This window comes from Cynocephalus volans, chromosome 10, assembly GCF_027409185.1.
Source record: "Cynocephalus volans isolate mCynVol1 chromosome 10, mCynVol1.pri, whole genome shotgun sequence".
Classification (NCBI taxonomy): domain Eukaryota; kingdom Metazoa; phylum Chordata; class Mammalia; order Dermoptera; family Cynocephalidae; genus Cynocephalus; species Cynocephalus volans.
In genome coordinates, this window is record NC_084469.1 from 47,172,701 (window position 1) to 47,197,649 (window position 24,949).

General features: G+C 40.4%; 1 protein-coding gene across 1 annotated transcript in view; it reads right to left on the reverse strand.

The window, feature by feature from the left end:
* FANCC (FA complementation group C) overlaps positions 1-24,594 on the reverse strand; it is a 201,729-nt gene extending 177,135 nt beyond the window's left edge. The window contains exon 1 of the mRNA XM_063112402.1: positions 24,533-24,594. The gene's annotated coding sequence lies outside the window, so the exon portion shown is untranslated. The remainder of the gene's footprint in view (positions 1-24,532) is intronic.
* Positions 24,595-24,949: the final 355 nt, after the last annotated feature.

The following is a 24,949-nucleotide window of genomic DNA, read 5'->3' on the forward strand; positions in this document are numbered from 1 at the left end:
AGCAGAACTGAATGAAATTGAAAACCAAAAAACAATTCAAAAGATCAATGAATCAAAAAGTTGGTTTTTTGAAAAGATAAATAAAATTGACAAACCATTAGCAAGGCTAACAAAAAAAAGAAGAGAGAAGACTCAAATAACAAAAATTAGAAATGAAAAAGGCGATATTACAACTGATTCATCTGAAATACAAGGAATCATTTGAGACTACTATAAACAACTATACGCCAACAAATTTGAAAATCTGGAGGAAATGGATAAATTTCTGGACACACACAAGCTCCCAAAACTGAACCATGAAGACATAGAAAATTTGAACAGACCAATAACGATAAAGGAGATTGAAGCTGTTATCAGAAGGCTCCCAACAAAGAAAAACCCAGGACCAGATGGATTCACAGCAGAATTTTACCAAACATTCAAACAGGAATTGACACCGATTCTTTACAAACTATTCCAAAAGATTGAAATAGACGCAAATCTCCCAAACTCATTCTATGAAGCAAACATCATCCTGATACCAAAACCAGGTAAAGATATAACCAAAAAAGAAAACTACAGGCCGATATCCTTGATGAATACAGATGCAAAAATCCTCACTAAAATACTAGCAAACAGAATACAGCAACACATACGTAAAATTATTCACCACGATCAAGTGGGATTCATCCCAGGGATGCAAGGTTGGTTCAACATACGCAAATCAATAAATGTGATACACCATATTAATAAACTCAAACACAAGGACCATATGATCACCTCTATACATGCTGAAAAAGCATTTGATAAAGTTCATCACTCATTCATGACAAAGACCCTCTATAAGTTAGGTACACAGGGAAAATATCTCAACATAATTAAAGCCATATATGCCAAACCCACTGCCAATATCATCCTGAATGGGGAAAAGCTGAAAGCTTTTCCTTTAAGAACAGGAACTAGACAAGGATGCCCACTCTCACCATTCCTATTCAACATAGTGTTGGAAGTACTAGCCAGAGCAATCAGAGAAGAGAAGGAAATAAAGGGCATCCAGATTGGAAAAGATGAAGTCAAACTGTCCCTGTTTGCAGATGACATGATCCTATATATCGAACAGCCTAAAACCTCTACAAAAAAACTCTTGGAATTGATAAATGATTTCAGCACAGTAGCAGGATATAAAATCAACACCCAAAAATCAGTAGCATTTCTTTTCTCCAATAGTGAACATGCAGAATGAGAAATCAAGAAAGCCTGCCCATTTACAACAGCCACCAAAAAAATAAAATACTTAGGAATTGAGTTAACCAAGGAGGTGAAAAATCTCTATAATGAGAACTACAAACCACTGCTGAGAGAAATTAGAGAGGATACAAGAAGATGGAAAGATATCCCATGCTCTTGGATTGGAAGAATCAACATAGTGAAAATGTCCATACTACCCAAAGTGATATACAAATTCAATGCAATCCCCATCAAAATTCCAAAGACATTTTTCTCAGAAATGGAAAAAACTATCCAGACATTTATATGGAACAATAAAAGACCACACATAGCCAAAGCAATGCGGAGCAAAAAAAATAAAGCTGGAGGCATAACACTACCTGACTTTAAGCTATACTACAAAGCTATAATAACCAAAACAGTATGGTACTGGCATAAAAACAGACACACTGACCAATGGAATAGAATAGAGAACCCAGAAATCAACCCACACACTTACTGCCATCTGATCTTTGACAAAGGCACCAAGCCTATTCACTGGGGAAGGGACTGCCTCTTCAGCAAATGGTGCTGGGATAACTGGATATCCATATGCAGGAGAATGAAACTAGATCCATACCTCTCACCGTATAGTAAAATCAACTCAAAATGGATTAAGGATTTAAATATACACCCGGAAACAATAAAACTTCTTAAAGAAAACATAGGAGAAACACTTCAGGAAATAGGACTGGGCACAGACTTCATGAATACGACCCCAAAAGCACGGGCAACCAAAGGAAAAATAAACAAATGGGATTATATCAAACTAAAAAGCTTCTGCACAGCAAAAGAAACAATTAACAGAGTTAAAAGACAACCAACAGAGTGGGAGAAAATATTTGCAAAATATACATCTGACAAAGGATTAATATCCAGAATATATAAGGAACTCAAACAACTTTACAAGTAGAAAACAAGCAACCCAATTAAAAAATGGGCATAAGAGCTAAGTAGGCATTTCTCTAAGGCAGATATACAAATGGCCAACAGACATATGAAAAAATGCTCAACATCACTCAGCATCCGGGAAATGCAAATCAAAACTACACTGAGATACCATCTAACCCCAGTTAGGATGGCTAAAATCCAAAAGACTCTGAACGATAAATGCTGGCGAGGCTGCGGAGAAAAAGGAACTCTCATACATTGTTGGTGGGACTGCAAAATGGTGCAGCCTCTATGGAAAATGGTATGGAGGTTCCTCAAACAATTGCAGATAGATCTACCATACGACCCAGCTATCCCACTGTTGGGAATATACCCAGAGGAATGGAAATCATCAAGTCGAAGGCATACCTGTTCCCCAATGTTCATCGCAGCACTCTTTACAATAGCCAAGAGTTGGAACCAGCCCAAATGTCCATCATCGGATGAGTGGATACGGAAAATGTGGTACATCTACACAATGGAATACTACTCAGCTATAAAAACGAATGAAATACTGCCATTTGCAACAACATGGATGGACCTTGAGAGAATTATATTAAGTGAAACAAGTCAGGCACAGAAAGAGAAATACCACATGTTCTCACTTATTGGTGGGAGCTAAAAATTAATATATAAATTCTCTCACACACACACACACACACACACACACAAAAACCGGGGAGGGGGAAGAAGATATAACAACCACAATTACTTGAAATTGATACGACAAGCAAACAGAAAGGACATTGTTGGGGGGGAGGGAGGGAGGGAGAAGGGAGGGAGGTTTTGGTGATGGGGAGCAATAATCAGCCACAATGTATATCGACAAAATAAAATTAAAAAAAAAAAAAATGAGCAATGGACTTGAATAAGCATCATTCCAAGAAGATATACAAAAGGCCAATAGGCACATGAAAAGATGTTCAACACCACTAATCATTAAGGAGATGGGAATCAAAACTACAATGAGATATCACTTTTATACCCATTAGGATGGCTGTCATCCAAAAAACAAAAACAAACAAAAAACCGAGAAAATAACAATTGCCAGTGAGGTCATAGAGAAATTGGAACCCTCGCTGGTGGGAATGTAAAACAGTGCAGCCTCTGTGGAAAACTGTATGGCAGTCCCTCAAAAAGTTTAAAAAGTAGAACTACCATACGATCCAGAAATTCCAATTCTGGGTATGCATCCAAAAGAGTTAAAAGCAAGAACTGGAAGTTGTATTCTCATTTTCACAGCAACATTATTCACAATAGCCAAAAGGTGGAAACAACCCAAATGTCCATGAATGGATGAATGAATACACAAAGTATGGTATATATATACCATGGAGTATTAATCAGCCTTTAAAATGAATGAAATTCTTACACACTACTGGATGAATCTTACAGAAATTATGCTAAATGAAACAAGCCAGACACAAAAGAACAAATATAGTATGTGTATTAGTCCATTTTGTTGCTTATAACAAAATACCTGAAACTGGGTGATTTATAAAGAAAATGAAATTTATTGCTTACAGTTTCTGAGGCTGGGAAGTCCAAAGTCCATCTGGTGGTGGCGACAGTGACCCAGGGGTCTCACATTACAAGATGGTGGAAGCAGAGAGAGCAGAGAGAGCAAAACAGACTGTGGTCTTCTTTTAAAGCCCTCAGAACCACACCCCTGATCACCATTTTTAATCCATTCACTACTGCACAGTCCTACAGTCCAGTCATCTCTTCAAGGCTCCACCTTTCAATTACCCTAATAGGATCTCCCACCCTCTTAACAGTCACAGTGAGGGGCTAAGTTTCTAATACATAAAACTTAGGGGACACAATTCAAGCTTCAGTGAGTTTTGGGGGGGACATAATTGAATCCACTGCAGTGTGATTCCACTTACATGAGGTACCTAGAACAGTCAAATTCACAGAGATAAAGATGTTACACAACAGTGTAAGTATACTTAATGCCACTGAACTGTACACTTAAAAATGGTTAAAATAGTAACTTTCGTGTTACACATATTTCACTACAGCAAAAAAAAAATCCAAAAAAAAATTAGTTATCTATCTCAGAAAGGGAAAAAAATCGAAAAAGTAATAAAAGGAAGAAGTACTATTACCAGTCTTTTATTTCTTTAGAAACTGTTCAAGAAGAGTTTAAAATAAAGGTCTGAATTTTTAAGTAATAAATGAAATCATTTCCTAAGAAATATGTTCCTGAGACCTTTGTCAATACCACTAAAGCACATTATAGAGCAAAATATAACTAAAAGATTTGAGTGACTGTTTTAGACCTTAATTGTTATACTAGTCAAAATGATTTATAAAACGAGTGATATAATGAAAAATAACAAGGGTTGGCATGTTTTGAAGAAACGGGAAACCTCATATGTTGCTGGTGAGAATGTAATATGGTGCAGCTACGGCAGAAAATTGTTCGGTGGTTCCTCAAAAAGTTAAACACAGAATTGCCATAATGCCTTAGTAATTCCACTTATAGAAATACACCCAAGAAAACTGAAAACAAGGGTTCAAACTAAAACTTGTACACAAATATTCATAGCAGCATTATTCATAATAGTCAAAAAGTGGAAAAAATCCGAATGTACATCAATTGACAAATGGATAAACAAATGTTGTACATCCAGACAATGGAATATTATTCAAGCATAAAAAGGAACAGAATATTGATACACACTATAGTATCAAAGAACCTTGAAAACATTATGCTACATGGAGGAGGCCATAAAAAACGGCACATTGTATGATTCCATTTATATAAAATACCTAGAATAGGAAAACCCATAGAGACAGAGTCAGATTAGTGATTGCCAGGGGACCTGGGGGCAGGAGGAGTGGGTAGTGAGGAAAGGGGAGTGACTACACAATGGGTATGGGGTTTCTTTTGGGGTGATGAAAATGTTCTTGAATTAGGTAGTATCGATGGCTGCACAACAATGTGAATGCATTAAATGCCGCTGAAGTGCACATGTTAAAATGGTTAAAATGGTGAATTTTATGTTAAGTGAATTTAAAGCCAATAAAAACAGCCTAGTCATATAAAATCCTGCCATTAAAATCAACTCAATATTATATCACATTATCATTACAGAAGAACAGATCATCTGAACTCAGAGGCATCAAAGTGATGATACTACATGACTAATGTTTCACATTACCACTCATGCTTTTCTGAAAGGTACCACCCAAGATGAAAGGCATCAAAGAGCAGGTCATAAACTTTCAGCAAGGTCTTTCTGACATTGTAGAGGCCATCAGCAATAATATCAGGAAATGAAATAGGTGGTAGAAAAAGACATGAGAGATGATTTTAAACCATACCATGAAAAGCTTGAAGGAGGAGAGGAGAATAAAGAAAGTGGCAGATGCTTTCTTAAAGAACACTTAATATATATTTTTTCCCCTCCAGCTAGATTTACTGCTCAGGTGTTCTTCAAGCTCCAACTCATCAACACATCACAAGTGATAAACACGTTAATTAGCAACTACTAATACTAGACCATTTCACTGGAGTTATGAACATCACATACAGCCTACTGACATTCTTCAACATCTTCTTCCTCTTCATCTTTGTCCCTGTGTAGAGCACATTTCCAGTCTATAACATCTTCACCTTCTGCAGCTCCGGAAGAAACTTGCCCTAGCACTATGACTGGCTGATATTCCACACTAACTTTGTAATACACAGAGAAAATCATGTCCTACAATTACAGAACCAAACTTAATTCACACTAAAGGTTATTTTAGAAGCTGACAATTGCCTTCGATAATTAATGCTGCATATTTTTATCCATGATTTCTGCAGAATGATATTTTCATAATGGACTTCCTTTTCACATCCTCAGAGCACAAACTAATTACCTACACAACTTCCATAATCTCTCATGCACTTGATCAGCAATTTCCACACTGGCTGGAGTACTCATTGAAACAGGTTCACCAACTCAATGACTACCATGGACTCATTCATATTAGAGTTCACACCTACAATTTAATTACACATCCTGGTTTTTAATTTATCCAAAATCTTGCTTTTCAAACAAAGAACCAACATTTTCCTAGATCCTAACATTTTCTCTTCTCTTTGATTAGCAATACCAGTAGCTGGCTTTCTTTATAAAACCATTTTAACAATTTTTGATTACTTCATGAGGACTAATAGTGTAAGCTCTGATGATGCCCTGAGGGTAAGACTCTGAAGAGTGAGTTAGGCCTAATTCCTAAGTTAATTCCTCATGCCCACACCTGCCTAATAGTACTATTCAAATATGAGCTTCAGCAAAACTACAAATTGTAGCATGTCACAGATTTTTAAAATCAATTGCAAATAGTCAAAACTTCACATGTGCTGGACATCAGCTAGATGGTGGAATAGGAGGTTCCAGCCCTTATCCCCACACAAAAACACCAATTCTGGCAACTGCCCGTGGACAAAAATACTTTTGTGGTAGTCTTAAAGTCCACCTGAAAGCATCCAGCATCACAGTGGAACAAAAAATCGAAGAGTGAAGTCATTAAAGAGACTAAGAAGAGCAGTTTCACTCTACCAGTATCACTTAACCAGTATCAGCTCAGTGCTGAGTGAGGCCCTCAGATTTCTCCCAGACAGCATGTGATTTCTCCCAGGGGGTAAGTAAGCATGAAGTGAGAGCCTGACTTCCCCAGCCTTGAAGAATTCTGCCCAAGAGGACCACTTTTGTCTCACCTCACCCAGAATAGTGAGGGTTTCAGCATGGCTGAATAGTTTGTGGGCAGCTAGGAGCAGGGAGAAGGGGAGGGGCAGGGGCTCACAGAAACTGGCACAGAGATCTCAACAGATGGCCATGGATCCTGCCAACCAGCTCACGGATTCCACTCAAAGGCCAGTCCATGAACCCCACAAGACAACACACTTGAGGAGATCACAACCAGCTGATGCATGCCCCCCTCATGGTTGGTGCCCCACATGTTCCCACAGAGAGTGCACATTAGTACCCACAGGCAGCACACAGATCTCAGCGGCAAATGCAAAGCTCAGCAGCTGGTTTGACTCTGATGGAATAAGAGAAGGCACACAAATTTTAACACTTCAGACAGTGCCCTAGGAAAAATAAACAAGAGACTCTGAGCATTAGGCCTGGCTTTGTGGGATTAAGAGAAAGAACACAATTTAAGACATCTCCCCAAGAATGAACAAGAGAAGAAAAGTGGGTACATCCATAGAAAAGATCTGAGAGCCCCAGAATCTCAAGCCAGCTGACTGCTGAAAGTCTTTCTATCCAGAATCCAGTTAATAAAGACTAAAGGAGGTGTCTGCTCCTTCAAACTCAAAGACAACAATGCAAGGTTTCATGTTACACAAAGAATAAAGGAAATATAATACAATCAAAGGAACAAAATAAAACTTCCGTGACTGACCCCCCAAAAATGGAGACCTATGAAGTGCCTGACAAAGAATTCAAAAGAATAGTCTTTAGAAAACTACAAGCGAGGGCTGGCTGGTTAGCTCAGTTGGTTAGAGTACAGCCTTGTATCACAGAGGTCACAGGTTTGATTCCTGGTACTAGCCAGCTGCCAAAAAAGAAAGAAAGAAAACTACAAGAGAGCATAGATAAACAACTAAATGAGTCAGGAACACAATACATGAACAAAATGAGAAGTTCAACAAAGAGACAGAAACCATAAAAAGAACCAAATAGAAATTCTGGAGGTGAGGAATACAATATCTTAAAAAGAACCAAATAGAAATTCTGGAGGTGAGGAATATAATATCTTAACTGAAAAACTCAATAGAGAGCTTTGACAGCAGACTTGATCAAGCAAACAAAGAATCGGTGAACTTGATGATCATTTAAAACTATACGGTCAGAGAAACAAACAAACAAAAAATCAACAAGAGTGAAGAAAGCCTTTGGGACTTACGGGATACCATCAATCGAACCAATATACACATGCCTGGAGCCCCAGGAAAAGCAGAGAATGGGAAGAAATCAGAAAGTGCATGTAAAGAAATAATGACAGAACATTTCCCAAATCTGGGGAGGGAGATGAATATCCAGATCTATGAAGCCCAAAGAATCCCTGATAGGTTGAATACAACAAGGTCTTCATTGAGACACATTATAATCAAATTATCAAAAGTTAAAGACAGAGAAAATTCTGAAAGCAACAAGAGAAAACAACTGGTCAAATACAAGGGAACCCTCATAAGACCCCTATATTTTTCTCAGCAAGAACCTTGCAGGCCAAGAGAGTGGGATGACACACTTAACATGCTGAAAGAGGAAAAAAAAAAAACTGCCAACCAAGAATATTATACCTGGCAAAGCTGTCCTTCAGAAATGAAGGAGAGATAAAGACTCCCAGACAAAGAAACACTGAGGGAGTTCATTACCACAAAACCTGCCTTATAAGAAATACCAAAGGGAGTTCTTCAAGGTGAAAGGAAAGGATGCTAACTACCAACATGAAAACATATGAAAGTATAAAACTCACTAAAGTAAAGGTAAAATATAGTCAAATTCAGAATATTTTAATATTGTAATGGTGATGTGTAAATCACTTTTAATTCCAATATAAAAGTTAAAAGGCAAAAGTGTTAAAAATGACTATACCAAGGCTGGCCGGTTAGCTCAACTGGTTAGAGCGTGGTGTTATAACACCAAGATCAAGGGTTCAGATCCCTTTACTGGCCAGGCACCAAAAATAAAAAAATAAGAATACCTGTAATAATTTCTAATGAATACACAATATGAAAAGATGTAAATTGTGACATTGATAACATAAAAGGGGGGTAAATGTGTAGGTTTTGTAAAATAATCCATGTTCAGTTGTTACCAGCTTAAAACACACTGTTATAACTTTAAGATGTTTTATGTAAGTCTCATGGGAAACATAAAAAAATAGTAGCAGATATACAAAAGGTTAAAAAAAGGAAATTAAAGCATATCACTAAAAAAAAATTATCATATCACAAAGGAAGACAGCAACAGGAAGAAGGGAACAAACTACAAAACACTCAGGGAACAATTAACAAAGTAGCAATAGTAAGTCCTTACCTATCAATAATTACTTTATAAGTAAATGGATTAAATTCTCCAATCAAAAAACATAAGAGTAGCTGAACGGATAACAAAACAGGATCCAACTATATGTTGCCTACATTTTAGCTTTAATGACACACATAAACTGAAAGTGAAGGGATGGAAAAGGTATACCATGTAAATGGTAACCAGAAGAGAGTAGGTATGGCTATAGTTATAGCAGACAAAATAGACTTGAAGTCAAAAACCATCAAAAGAGACAAGGAAGGTCTCTATATAATGATAAAATGGTCAATTCATGAAGAGGATATAACAATTGTAAATATATACACACCCAACACTGGAGCACCTAAACATATAAAGCAAATTATTAACAGATAAACAAACAATACAATTACAGTAGGGGACTTCATACCCTCCTTTCAACACTGGATAAATTACCCAGACAGAAAATCAATTAGAAAAGAGCTGATGTGAATAATACTGTGGGCCAAATGGACCTAACATATACAGGGCTTTCCATCCAATAGCAGCAAAATACACTTCGTCTCAAGTGCACATAAGACATTCTCCAGAACAGATCATTGACTAGGTCACAAATCATAACAAATTTTAAAAGATTTAAATCATATTCAGTACCTCTTCTGACCACATGGTATGAAACTAGAAATCAATAACAGGAGGAAATTTGGAAAATTCGCTATCTGTGAAATGTGGAAGTTAAACAACACATTCCTGAGCAACTAACAAGACAACGAAGAAATGAAAAGGGAAATAAAAAAATACCTTGAGAAAAACAAAAATGAAAACACAACATACAGAAACTTATGGTATGCAGCAAAAGCAGTTCTAAGACAGAAGTATATAGTGATAAAGGCCTACATTAAGAAAAACAAAAGTTCTTAAGTAAACAACCTATCTTTATATCTCAAAAAACTAGAAGAATAAATAAAGCTCAAAGTTGGTAAAAGGAAGAAAATCATAAGGATCAGAAGAAAAATAAATAAAAGAGAGACTTAGAAAAGCAATAGAAAAGATCAATAAAACTAAGAGTTAATTTTTTAAAAATATAAATGAAATTGACAAACCTTTAGCTAGACTAATATAAACAGAGAAAAAATAAATAAATAAATTATTTAAATAAATAAATAAAAGGGGACATTACACTGATACTACAGAAATACAAAGGATCATTAAGAAACTACTATGAACAATTATACACCAACAAATTTGATAACCTATAAGAAATAAATAAATTCCTAGAAACATACAACCTACAAGTCTGAAGCATGAAGAAATAGAAAATCTGAACAGACCAATAATGAGTAAAGAGATTGAAATGGTAACCAAAAAATTCCCAGCAAAGAAAAGCCCAGGATCATCAGATGGCTTCACTGGAGAATTCTACCAAACATTTAAAGAAGAAATAATAGCAACCCTTCTCAAACTCTTCCAAAAAATCGAAGAGGAGGAAACACTTCCAAACTCATTTTACAAAGCCAGTATTACCCTGATACCAAAGCCAGACAACAACACTACAAGAAAAAAAAAAATTGCAAGCCAATATCCCTGATGAACTTAGTGCAAACACCTTTAACAGAATACTAGCAAACATAATTCAACACCACATTAAAAGGTCACACACCATGATCAAATAGGATTTATCCCTGGGTATTCAAGGATGGTTCAACATATGCACATCTATAAATGTGAGGCACTGCATTAACAGAATGAAGAACAAAAATCATATGATCATCTCAATAGGTACAGAAAAAGCATTTTACAAAATTCCACATCCTTTCATGATAAAAACTCAACAAACTGTGAATGGAAAGAGTGTATCTCAACAGTAAAGGCCATATATGACAAATCCACACCTAACATCATATTGAACAGGGAAATGTTGAAAGCTTTTCTTCTAAAATCTGGAACAAGACAACACTGCCCACTTTCACCACTTTTTTAAATCAAAGTACTGGAAGTCTTAACCAGAGCAATTAGGCAAGAAAAAGAAATAAAGGGCATCCAAATTGGAAAGAAGGAAGTCAGACTGTCCCTGTTCACAGACAACATGATCTTACATATAAAAAAAACCCTGCAGACTCCACCAAAAACCTGTTAGAACTAATAAACAAATTCAGTAAAGTTGCAGGATATGAAAAAAAATCAAATTATAAAAATCAGTAGCATTTCTATACACCAATAACAAACTATCTGAAAAAAAAAAACAAGAAAGTAATCCCATTTACAATAGCTACCAAAAAACAAACAAAAAAACCCACCTGGGAATAAATTTAACCAAGGAGGTGAAAGATTGCTACAATGAAAACTATAAAACACTGATGAAAGAAAGCTAAAAGGACACTAATTAAAGGAAAGTTATCTCACGTTTATGAATTGGTAGAATTAATATGAGTATTGTTCAAATGTCCATACTACCCAAAGCAATCTACAGATTCAATATATTCCCTATGAAAATACCAGTGTTATTCTTCATAGACATAGAAAAAACAACCCTAAAATTTGTATGGAACGACAAAAGACCCCAAAACAATCTTGAGCAAAAAGAACAAAGCTGGAGGCATTGCATTCCCTGACTTCAAAATATACAGATTGAACAACCCTTACCCAAAATGCTTGGGACCAGTGTTTCAGATTTAAGATTTTTTTGGGTTGGGGAATATTTACAGAATACATACAGGCTGAGATGCCCCAATATGAAAATCTGAAATCATACTGTCACTCGAGAAGTTTCAGATTTTGGATTTTTGGATTAGGAATGTCCAACCTGTACTACTATTGCTTTGTACTACTATTTATGCTGTTTTGGCATAAAAACAGACACATAAACCAATGGAACAGAATAGAGAACTCAGCAATAAATCCATGCATTTATAGCCAACTGATTTTTGACAAATGCACCAATAAACACACACTGGGAAAAGAACAGCCACTTCAATAAATGGTGCTGGGAAAACTGGATATCCACATGTAGAAAAATAAAACTAGACCCCTGTCTCTCACCACTTATAAAAATCACTCAAAATAAATTAAAAACTTAATATAAGACCCAGAACTATGAAACTACTAGAAGAAAAGACAGAAAAAATGCTTTAAGACATTGTTCTGGTTAAGGATTTCTTGGCTAAGACCTCAAAAGCACAGGCAACAAAAGCAAAAGTAGACAAATGGAATTATATCAAACTCAAAGCTTCTAAATAGCAAAGGAAACAATCAACAGAGTGAAGAGACAACCTATAGAATGGGAGCAAATATTTGTTAACTGTGCATCTGAAAAGGGGTTAATATCCACAATATATAAAGAACTCTAACAACTCAATAGCAAAAACCCCCAAATAATCCAATTTAAAAATGGGCAAATGAGCTGAACAGACATTTGTCAAAAGAAGACACACAGATGGTCAACAGGTATAAGAAAAAACGCTCAACATCACTAATGATCACTAATCATCAGGGAAATTCAAATCAAAACCACAATGAGATATCATCTCATCCCAGTTAGGACAGCTATTATCAAAAACACAAAAAATAACAAATGTTGGCAATGATGTAGAGAAAGCAAAACTCTTACAAATTGTTGGTGGGAATGTAGATTAGTACAACTATTATGGAAAACAGTGTGGAGTTTCCTCAAAAAATTAAAAATAGAACTACCACATGATCCAGCAATCCTGCTACAAAGTATATGAGGGGTCTTCAAAAAGTACATGGAAAGATTCGTATTATCTTTTAATTCCCTCTTTTCCACAAATTTTTTGAAGTATCCTCTTATATCCAAAGGAAATAATATCAGTATGTCAAAGAGATATCTGCATTCCTATGTTTACTGAAAGCACTGTTCACGACAGCCAGGATATGGAATCAACCTAAGTTTCCATCAATGTGTAAATGGATAAAGAAAATGTGGTGTATGTACACAATGGAATACTATTCTGCCATAAAAAAAAAATAATAAAGAACAAAATCCTGTCATTTAGGGCAATGAGCCTGGAGGACATTATGTTAAAGAGAAATTAGCCAGGTACAGAAAGACAAATATTGCATGATCTCATTCATATGTGGAATTTTAAAAAGCTAATCTCTTAGAAGTAGAGTACAATAGTGGTTACCAGACTTTGTGGGGGATAAGTAGAAGAGGGGGATGCACAGGAGAGTTAAGAGGAGGGGAGGAGGTGACAGTTAAAGGTACAAAGTCTCAGTTTTGAAAGAGAAATACGTTCTGGAGATCTACTGTACTGCATAGTGCCTACAGCTAACAATACTGTATCATATACTTAAAATTTGCTAAAAGAGTAGATCTTGTAATAAGTGTTCTTACCACACACACAAAAATAATAAGGACAATAAAGGGGGTAGGAGGAAACTTTGGAAAGTGACAAATATGTAAATGGCCTTGATGGTGGTGATTGTCTCGAAGATATATACTTATACCAAACTCATCAAGTTGTATAACATTAAATATGTACAGGTTTTTTATATGTCAATCACACCTCAGTAAAGTGGTTTTTTAAAAAGGAAGAAAAAAACCTGCACAGGTTAAATCTGAAAATATCAAGTGTCTACTGTACAGTATATTATATTAAAATCCCTCTACTCCAATTTAGAATGACATAAGGATCATGATATAGACACACTAATTTAACGTATCAAGAGACTTTGTAGTGGATTGAATTATGTCCCCCCAAACTCACTGAAGCTTGAATTGTGTCCCCCAAGTTTTATGTATGAGAAACTTGTCCCCACTCTGACTGTTAAGAGGGTGAAAAACATGGTTATGGTAATTGAAAGGTGGGGCCTTGAAGAGGTGATTGGACTGTAGGACCATGCCATACTGAATGGATTAAAAATGGCGCTCAGAGGCATGGTTCTGAGGGCTTTAAAAGAAGAAAGAGGACAGTCTGTCTGTCTGTCTCTCTCTCTCTGCTTCTACCTTCTTGCAGTGTGAGACCCCTGGGTCACTGTCACCACCACCAGATGGACTTTGACTTCCTAGCCTCAGAAACTGTAAGCAATAAATATTGTTTTCTTTATAAATCACCCAGTTCCAAGTATTTTGTTATAAGCAACAGAAACGGACTAATACAGACTTCATTGTCTGAAAAATAGTAAGGTGACAGAACCCCCAAATGTCATGTCTTTTGGATGACAAAGAAGACTTTGATGAAGTGGAAAAAAACCTAACAGATTTGGAAGTAAATACGTAGTTTTGCACTGCATAATGACATTTCAGTCACGATGGACTGCATATACCACGGTGGTCCCATTAGATTATAATAGAGCTGGAAAATTCCTATTGCCTAGTGATGTAGCTATTGCAACGTCACAGCAAAACATATTACTCACGTAGGAGCAATGGGCTATACCATATTGCCTAGCTGTGTAGTAGGCTATTCCATCTAGGTCTGTGTAAGCACACTTCATGATGTTCACACAATGACAAAATCACCTCACGAGGCATTTTTCAGAATGTATCCCTGTTGTTAAGCGACACATGACTGTACTGTTTTTTTTACTGCTCCTTTAGTTTCCATATCAAATCCACATATCTTTGTTAGGCACTTTTCCTAAATCCAAGGGTAATTCATTTGGTTTTCCAACATGGTTTTAGTAAAGCATAAATTAGCAAATTATATATCTTTAGTGGATTATAATATTTCAAGCATATGAATTTGGATGTGAAGTTAGAAAGTGGAAAAAATGCAGGTAGGATGAAATGAGTTAGCCAAACAAGCATAGGTCACATGTTGGGACAAGACTGGGCTGGTTTTATAGCTTGAATATACATTAAAATAAAGAACAAAAACGAACACTAATATTCACATTCAAGATACTCACAACTGGATTGGGGCAGGCTAGTTCTTGTCCGTGGAACGGCTTATGGTATGCTACGTGTAAAATATCTCCAAATTGTCATGAGGTTCAAAGGCAACTCATGACTTTAGTGGTTTCAGGAAGGGAGCAATGTCTCATGACTCTACTCAATCCTCTTGAAAAAACTCAAAATCTCTTTATTTCAAACAATAATATTAGTCATAGTCACTGAACTTAAAATACAAACTAAAACCACAGAGCGAGAAGTGTTACCTGGTACAGGAGACTAGGTGGAGCACTAACCCCACCCAGACATGGGGTGTTGGCAAGGTTGCCAGAGAAAGAGACATGAAACTGACACCTGAACCCTATGTGGGAGTTCACCAAGTAAGCAGGAGAGGGTTCCAGGCAGAAGGAATGCATATACGAAAGACTGGGGCAAGAGGGCCTTTTGGCAGACAAAGTACATAGGCTAATAGGACATAAGGCAATGGTTTTAGAATCCTGCCAAAATCAGGGATGACTCCCTTTCTCTAGGCAAAGCCCACACTGACTTCTTTTCTAATAATGATCAACATTTTAGGGAATCTAGAGATAGAGACCAGCCAAACGATCACTTTGCTGGTCTTCTGATCTCACCACTCTTATCCCTCTACTAGTGACCGACCTACCTTCCTACCTGTCCTCCTTCCCTCCTTGCTTCATTCCTTCCTTCCTTCTTTCCTCCATCCCTTCCTTTCTCAAGACTTCCTTTCCCAGGGACCCCACTCATTTAAGGGGAGACATGGATGCCTCCATCCTACAGTCAACGGGCTATTTGTATGTCTGGGCAATTGCTTCAAAGGGAACAGATGCTGACTCTTTTATTACATCTTCTGGTGAGAAATGACAGGCTGTAGTGACATCTAATCACCTCCATTACTTTATTTGAATCAGCTTCAGTAGACAGGCTCTCTCTAGTTTATAACAAAAAAATTTAAAACATTAAGCATAATTTCTGGGTAGAGATTTCTCAAAAGGATTTGCCAACTATTACATGTTCTCTCCCTTTGTTGCAATATTTAAAATACATATTTTGGAAAAGGGGCACACAGATCTGACTGTGGTTTACTAATGGACAACAGGTCACGATAAATTTTCTTCTCCCCACAAGAAAAGAAAGCATCACGAATAGTTAAATGTTAGGGAGACTTCAGGCTGTAAAAGTATGTTTTACCAAGGCTATCACCCTGCTCAGACAAGTAGTAGATGGATTTGAAAGGAGTTTATAAGTCAAGGTAAGGACTTCGGACTTTAAGAGCAACAGGAAACCACTGAAGGATTTGGGGCGTAAAAACGACATAATCAGGCTTGTGTTTTAGAAAAATCACACAGAAGCAGTATAGAAAACGGACTAGAAGGGGAGGCAGGAAGACCGCCCTGTGAGACGGAAGAAGACCGCCCTGTGAGACGGAAGACCATCCTGTGAGACAGAAGAAGACCGCCCCGTGAGACGGAAGAAGACCGCCCTGTGAGACGGAAGAAGACCGCCCTGTGAGACAGAAGACCGCCCTGTGAGACAGAAGAAGACCCCCCTGTGAGATGGAAGACCATCCTGTGAGACAGAAGAAGACCGCCCTGTGAGACGGAAGAAGACCGCCCTGTGAGACAGAAGACCCCCCTGTGAGATGGAAGACCATCCTGTGAGACAGAAGAAGACCGCCCTGTGAGACGGAAGAAGACCGCCCTGTGAGACGGAAGAAGACCGCCCTGTGAGACGGAAGAAGACCCCCCTGTGAGATGGAAGACCATCCTGTGAGACAGAAGAAGACCGCCCTGTGAGACAGAAGAAGACCGCCCTGTGAGACAGAAGACCGTCCCGTGAGACAGAAGAAGACCGCCCCGTGAGACGGAAGAAGACCGCCCCGTGAGACGGAAGAAGACCATCCTGTGAGTCGGAAGAAGACCATCCTGTGAGTCGGGAGAAGACCGCCCTGTGAGTCGGGAGAAGACCGCCCTGTGAGAGGGAGAAGACCGCCCTGTGAGACAGAAGACCGTCCTGTGAGACAGAAGACCGCCCTGTGAGACGGAAGAAGACCGCCCTGTGAGACGGAAGAAGACCGCCCTGTGAGACGGAAGAAGACCGCCCTGTGAGATGGAAGAAGACCGCCCTGTGAGACAGAAGACCGTCCTGTGAGACAGAAGAAGACCGTCCTGTGAGACAGAAGACCGCCCTGTGAGACAGAAGAAGACCCCCCTGTGAGATGGAAGACCATCCTGTGAGACAGAAGAAGACCGCCCTGTGAGACAGAAGACCGCCCTGTGAGACGGAAGAAGACCTCCTGTGAGTCGGGAGAAGACCGCCCTGTGAGACAGAAGACCGCCCTGTGAGACAGAAGAAGACCACCCTGTGAGACGGAAGAAGACCGCCCTGTGAGACGGAAGAAGACCGCCCTGTGAGACGGAAGAAGACCGCCCTGTGAGACGGAAGAAGACCGCCCTGTGAGACAGAAGACCAAGACAGAAGACCGCCCTGTGAGACAGAAGACCGCCCTGTGAGACAGAAGAAGACCATCCTGTGAGACAGAAGACCGCCCTGTGAGACAGAAGAAGACCCCCCTGTGAGATGGAAGACCATCCTGTGAGACAGAAGAAGACCGCCCTGTGAGACGGAAGAAGACCGCCCTGTGAGACGGAAGAAGACCGCCCTGTGAGACAGAAGACCGCCCTGTGAGTCGGAAGAAGACCGCCCTGTGAGACAGAAGACCGCCCTGTGAGACGGAAGAAGACCTCCTGTGAGTCGGGAGAAGACCGCCCTGTGAGACAGAAGAAGACCGCCCTGTGAGACAGAAGAAGACCCCCCTGTGAGACGGAAGAAGACCGCCCTGTGAGACGGAAGAAGACCGCCCTGTGAGACGGAAGACCGCCCTGTGAGACGGAAGACCGCCCTGTGAGACGGAAGACCGCCCTGTGAGACAGAAGAAGACCCCCCTGTGAGATGGAAGACCATCCTGTGAGACAGAAGAAGACGGCCCTGTGAGACGGAAGAAGACCGCCCTGTGAGACGGAAGAAGACCGCCCTGTGAGACAGAAGACCGCCCTGTGAGACGGAAGAAGACCGCCCTGTGAGACGGAAGAAGACCGTCCTGTGAGACGGAAGAAGACCGCCCTGTGAGACAGAAGACCGCCCTGTGAGACGGAAGAAGACCGCCCTGTGAGACGGAAGAAGACCGCCCTGTGAGATGGAAGAAGACCGCCCTGTGAGACAGAAGACCGCCCTGTGAGACAGAAGAAGACCGCCCTGTGGGACAGAAGAAGACCATCCTGTGAGACAGAAGACCATCCTGTGAGACAGAAGAAGACCGCCCTGTGAGACAGAAGAAGACCGCCCTGTGAGACAGAAGACCGCCCTGTGAGACAGAAGAAGACCCCCCTGTGAGATGGAAGACCATCCTGTGAGACAGAAGAAGACCGCCCTGTGAGACAGAAGAAGACCGCCCTGTGAGACGGAAGAAGACCGCCCTGTGAGACAGAAGACCGCCCTGTGAGACAGAAGACCGCCCTGTGAGACAGAAGAAGACCCTCCTGTGAGACAGAAGACCCCCCTGTGAGACGGAAGAAGACCCCCCCTGTGAGACAGAAGACCGCCCTGTGAGACGGAAGAAGACCCCCCCTGTGAGACAGAAGACCGCCCTGTGAGACGGAAGAAGACCGCCCTGTGAGACGGAAGACCGCCCTGTGAGACGGAAGACCGCCCTGTGAGACGGAAGACCAAGACAGAAGACCGCCCTGTGAGACAGAAGACCGCCCTGTGAGACAGAAGAACACTATCCTGTGAGACAGAAGACCGCCCTGTGAGACAGAAGAAGACCCCCCTGTGAGACAGAAGACCATCCTGTGAGACGGAAGACCAAGACAGAAGACCGCCCTGTGAGACAGAAGAAGACCATCCTGTGAGACAGAAGAAGACCATCCTGTGAGACAGAAGACCGCCCTGTGAGACAGAAGAAGACCCCCCTGTGAGACAGAAGACCGCCCTGTGAGACGGAAGAAGACCGCCCTGTGAGACAGAAGACCGTCCTGTGAGTCAGAAGAAGACCCCCCTGTGAGATGGAAGACCATCCTGTGAGTCAGAGGAAGACCCCCCTGTGAGACGGAAGACCATCCTGTGAGACAGAAGAAGACCGCCCTGTGAGACAGAAGACCGCCCTGTGAGACGGAAGAAGACCGCCCTGTGAGACGGAAGAAGACCGCCCTGTGAGTCGGAAGAAGACCGCCCTGTGAGACGGAAGAAGACCGCCCTGTGAGACAGAAGAAGACCGCCCTGTGAGACAAGACCGCCCTGTGAGACAGAAGACCGTCCCGTGAGACGGAAGAAGACCGCCCGGTGAGACGGAAGAAGACGGCCCCGTGTGACATGGAAGAAGACCGCCCCGTGTGACATGGAAGAAGACCGCCCCGTGTGACATGGAAGAAGACCGCCCCGTGTGACATGGAAGAAGACCGCCCCGTGTGACATGGAAGAAGACCGCCCCGTGAGACGGAAGAAGACCGCCCCGTGTGACATGGAAGACCGCCCCGTGAGACGGAAGAAGACCGCCCCGTGAGACGGAAGAAGACCGCCCGGTGAGACGGAAGAAGACGGCCCCGTGTGACATGGAAGACCGCCCCGTGAGACGGAAGAAGACCGCCCCGTGTGACATGGAAGACCGCCCCGTGAGACGGAAGAAGACCGCCCCGTGAGACGGAAGAAGACCGCCCCGTGAGACGGAAGACTGCCCTGTGAGACGGAAGACCGCCCTGTGAGACGGAAGACCATATCACCGTAATTGAGGCCTGATCTGTTGGCATGAAGGAAGAGGCAGGAGCACCTAGATGGATATGAGAGATACTTAAGAGGTAGAATACGAAACACTTAGTTCAATACTTTAGATTGAACACGGCAAAAAGAGAAAAGGGAGGAATTAAGGATTGTGCTCAGGCTTCCGATTAGGGAACAAGGTGCACAGTGTCCCCATTACTGAAAGAGAGAACAAAGGAGTAGAAACACGCCTGGATAGAAAGGTGAGTTCAACGTAGGGCATGGTGAGTACAGGATGCTCGGGGCATCCAAATGAAGAGGTCCAATAAGCCATGGGCTATGTGAGCATGGAGGTTCAGAAACAGGCCTGGTGTGGAATCAAGAGAGAGAAGGTCCTTAAAGCCACGGAAGTAGATGAGACAACCCAGGGAGGACAAGAAAAGAAGAAAGACTGGGCTAAGGACAGTATGGATGTGAGAGCTATGGAAGCTTTGGTCGGCCTGTGGACGTTTATTGAAGAAACAAGGGGGTGGGGGGAGTTAATCATGGCAATAGTTTTGTAAAGGGAGCAAAGTCTTATACTCAGGGAGAACTGGCACTGGTTCTGCTGAGAAAATTAACACACCTGTGGTAGGTAACAGGCGGAACACCCACCCGTTCTGTTCTTTGCCTAGTTTCCAGGTTCAGTCTGCCACCTTCATAAAGACTAGAGTTATGCACAATAAAGAAAAATCAGTAAAAACGGCAAAATCATCATTCTAGTTTTATTTAGTAGATTCAAACCAAATATCATCTGTACAACCAAGCAATGTGTGTTACTTAAATAAAAGAATCATTCTTGTACCGCTAATGCAATCCAAAAGCCATAAGAGGGCTGGCTGGTTAGTACAGTTGGTTAGAGCACACCAAGGTCATGAGTTTGGATCCCCTTACCCACCAGCCACCAAAAAAAATAAGCCACATGAGGAGAGCACAAACGGTAACATAAGATATAGTTTCAAGTTCTACAAAACACGGCGATTCTACTTTTGTCTACTTTTTTAGTGCCAGGCTTTAAAAATACTATGGTACATGTGGCTTTAAGTAAAATTCTAAATTGCAGTCATGTTCTTTAACTAGTTTTTCCGACTCAAATGTTGACAGGCAAAAAATATACTTTTAGTATGACTTTACAGGCACACAAAATTTACCACTTTTTAACTTTATTTGAACTTTAGGATACTCTTGCAAAGCAACAAAAATGTGCAGAACTGAGGTCAATTAATAACTAGTTTCTAAAATGTACTGAACTGTTAACTGGACAATATCAAAACTCCTATAATTTGTAATGAGCAATAGTAAAACTTGAAATTTTTCCAGCTTCAATTATGATATCCCCAAAGATGAAAAACACATTATTTTAAGAAATTCTAAGTGATTCAACTGTACATCACACATATACAGTGCTTCGTTAACAGTGATTCTATTGCTAGATACAAGGTTATATATAATAAATACCCACATTCAGACCACATTTTAGTAAAAAGCTGCCCAATTCAGTTCTGAAACTTATCCATATCTTTTTTTTTTTTTTTTTTTTTTTTTTTTGTCGTTTTTTCGTGACCGGCACTCAGCCAGTGAGTGCACCGGTCAGTCCTATATAGGATCCGAACCCGCGGCGGGAGCGTCGCCGCGCTGCTAGCGCAGCACTCTACCAAGTGCGCCACGGGCTCGGCCCTATCCATATCTAATTGACCTCTGGAAACAAAACTGCGTTTTCTGAGCCCCAGAATAGATTCTATTCCTTAGTCAATCTTTCTTCAAATAAAAGTTACTAACAGTGTCATAAACATAATGCATCTGTGTATACTCAAAACTCATCTCCTTCTGAAAGTCTGCCCATGTCTGTCTATCTCCACTCACAATGTATGGGTCATTGATGTCACACTTCCTTACTGTCAGGGTGGTTTGCCTTTGCTGGCATATTTTTCTTGCACCTTCTACATGGGCTGGTCTTTTCTCCCACAATATATGGTGAACTCCTGGGAAGTTGGGACTTTATCAGTCATCTCTTTGTAAGTGGCACACAAAAGCCACTTAATATTAGTGGCCAGCGAATTCTGTGGTCTTCTAAATACAACAAATCAAAAATGAATTATGTTGCTTAACACCTTTTTTGGTATTAAACAATCAGCGAATGTCATATTTACACCCCACCTAGCTCATCCCACCCTCCTATCTCCATCCAGTGAAAAATTCGATCAACATATTCAAACAAAAGAAAAATCTGATAAGAACAAGGTTGATTAAGAAAAGGGAAGAAGTCTGAGGAATGAGAAATGGGGAGGAGAAAATAAGAAAGAACGATCTAAGTAAAATGACTAAAAGGAAAATTTAAGCCAAAAATAATTAAAAGGAACAAGATACATAATAATAAGGCAATAATGTCAGATGATAACCAAGAAAACCAACTCCATAGGAAATATATTCAGTCTCTTGCTCAAGCTGATCCCTAAATCACAGCTCACAGGACAACCAAGAACTTTAAAATCCCAGTCCAGGGATGTGTGGTTGTCCCACCCTGGTACTTGTTACACCAAATGTACTGCTGACGTGGGGAGCTCCCAAGTCAGAAGGAGACGACCACCATCTCTCACACCCCTGCCAAGAGACACATCAGTGGCTGGGGCTGGAGCAACAGCAGTGGCAAAGACATCACAGCAGCAGGCCAAGGGCTGCACAGAAAACGTCTGGAATTGAGGTTAAAAGTAAATGAAATGGAAGAGAAATAAAGACAAGGGAGGAAGAGAAAAACAAACACGGCATCAGAGTAGGCTCCTTCTACACGTCGGGAAAGCAAACATCTGGAATTATTTGGTGCTGAGTGCCACCAAATTTAAGACTTTGTTCCTCTCTTGCAATTATTTCTTAGTAAGACCACACAAAGAAAAGATAGACCTGGAGGCTAGGATGATGGAGAGTGGTTAAAGTGGGTATAACGACGACCATTAAAGAACACACACGCATTTTTAAACAGAGCAGTAAGTGCACAAAGAACAGTGCTGACTGACTTAGAAAGATGTTCGTCATAAATTCTTGAGTCAAATCAGGAAGCTGAAGGCAAATGTGTACAATGACAGCATGATGACATTATTGTAAAAATATGTATTTACATAAGCACGGGAGGTATTTAAATTATTCCAAAATAAGTCCTGGTATTATGAGGGATTTTTACTTTAAAAAAAAAAATTTTGTGTGTTTTTTCAATTTAATTAGAATAAAAATAATAACAACGCTTTAAAATAAAAGAAAAACAGACCGCCTTGCAGGTCATTCAGTCATTACCCTGAATTAAATCTATTTAATTTAATGAATTTACAAACACTCTCTTTAACATAAAGCACAGCTTTGGGAGAGCTGCTCCCACACAGTGGGGAGGAGGGGCCCCTGGCCAAGCCCGGCTGCATTATGGTAGAGAGAACACAAGTTCTGAAGACCAACTGACAGGTTTGAACCCAGCATCACCACTCACTAGTTCAGTGATCTGGGCAAATTATGTGAAATTTCTGCGTGCCAACTTCACGGGTCTCCGGGAGGAGTAGTACCTACATCAAATGGGTTGTTTGGAGGACTGTCAAGAACAGCTCCCACCTACGAAGACAGAATGGGGGGGTAGGCACAGGCAGAACAGTGACCTTTTTGACCAGTGTTATACATCTCTGGAAACAATCTGTTCCAAATAATGCCAGAATGTTTGCTGCTTCCACTGACCTCCCTCAGCCTGTGATTTCTCAGACTAATCAGAGCTTAGCAGAGCAGCCCGGCTTCTGCTGCTTCCTTATAAAGCACCTACACCTACCTGTTCCAGGACAGCAGAGCAATCATACAACAGAGTATGACAGGGCAGCAGAGGTCAGAGAAAGAATGTGTACTGGCTGAAATTCTTTGTCCTACAAACAGGGGTAAAAACAGCTCTTCTAAGAGTACACACTGCAGAAGCATGGCCAAATGAACAGCATGATAACTGCAGATACTGTTACAGACTTGGTATGACACATGACACCGTAGCAGTTTGCACTGTAATTGTTGTTCACTTTTTAGTATTGTTTTAAAACCTTCCAGGATGTCCACTACAAATTCTAGTATTCATGAGTATGCCTTGAACCTAGAAAAGTTCAGAATGACTGAGACAAAAAACAAAAATTAGGAGAAGTGTGAGGCAACTGTCTAGAACAGGGCTGTACAGACAGATTTTCTGCAATAATGGAAATGTCCCATCTATATTTGTCCCACCCAGTACCGCATGCACTGGCCACATGTGGCTTCTAAACACATAAAATAGGGTTAGTGCAACTGTGGAATTGAATTTTTTTATTTTATTCAATATTAATTAATTTAAATTTCAATAGTCAGATGTGGCTATTGGTATAGCATCGAACAGTACAGATCTAGAACATTGGGTTAATGACTTGTGCTAAGTCATAAAGGGTGATATGCAAATGAGTTAGTTAAGTTTAAAAAGCAAACAGTTAAAAAGGGAAACCAGAAAAAAAAACTCTTGCTACCCATAGAGTCCACCTTGATAAAGCTGAGTTCCCAGCCTGACCTTAACCTGTGTTAGTTAGCTTAGTCTGCCATAACAAAATACCATAGACCAGGGGCCTAAACAACAGAAATGTATTTTCTCACAGTTCTGGAAACTGGAACGTCCAAGATCAAGGTTCTGGCTAACCTGGTTCCTGGTAAGGCCTCTTTCTGGTTTCTAGGCAGCCATCTCACTGTGTCCTCCTCATATGACCTCTTCTTTGTGCTCGTGTGGTGAAGAAAGAGAGCAAAACAGTGAGAAAGAAAGATCTCTCTCTACCTCTTCTTATAAGGCCACCGATCCAATCAGATTAGGATCCCATCCTCGTGACCTCATTTAACCTTAATTATCTCCTCACAAACCCTATCTCCAAATATAGTCACATTCGGGTTAGAGCTTCACATATGAAATGGCTGGTGAGGAAGCGCCAGGCAGACACAATTCACTTCTCAGCACAACCCTCCACTCTTCCCTAACTAGCTTTCTTATCATGGGTTCCAATATTCCATGAACTATATTTTTCAAAATTAATCATGTTCTAGAGGCTTAGTTTTCTGCCTACTC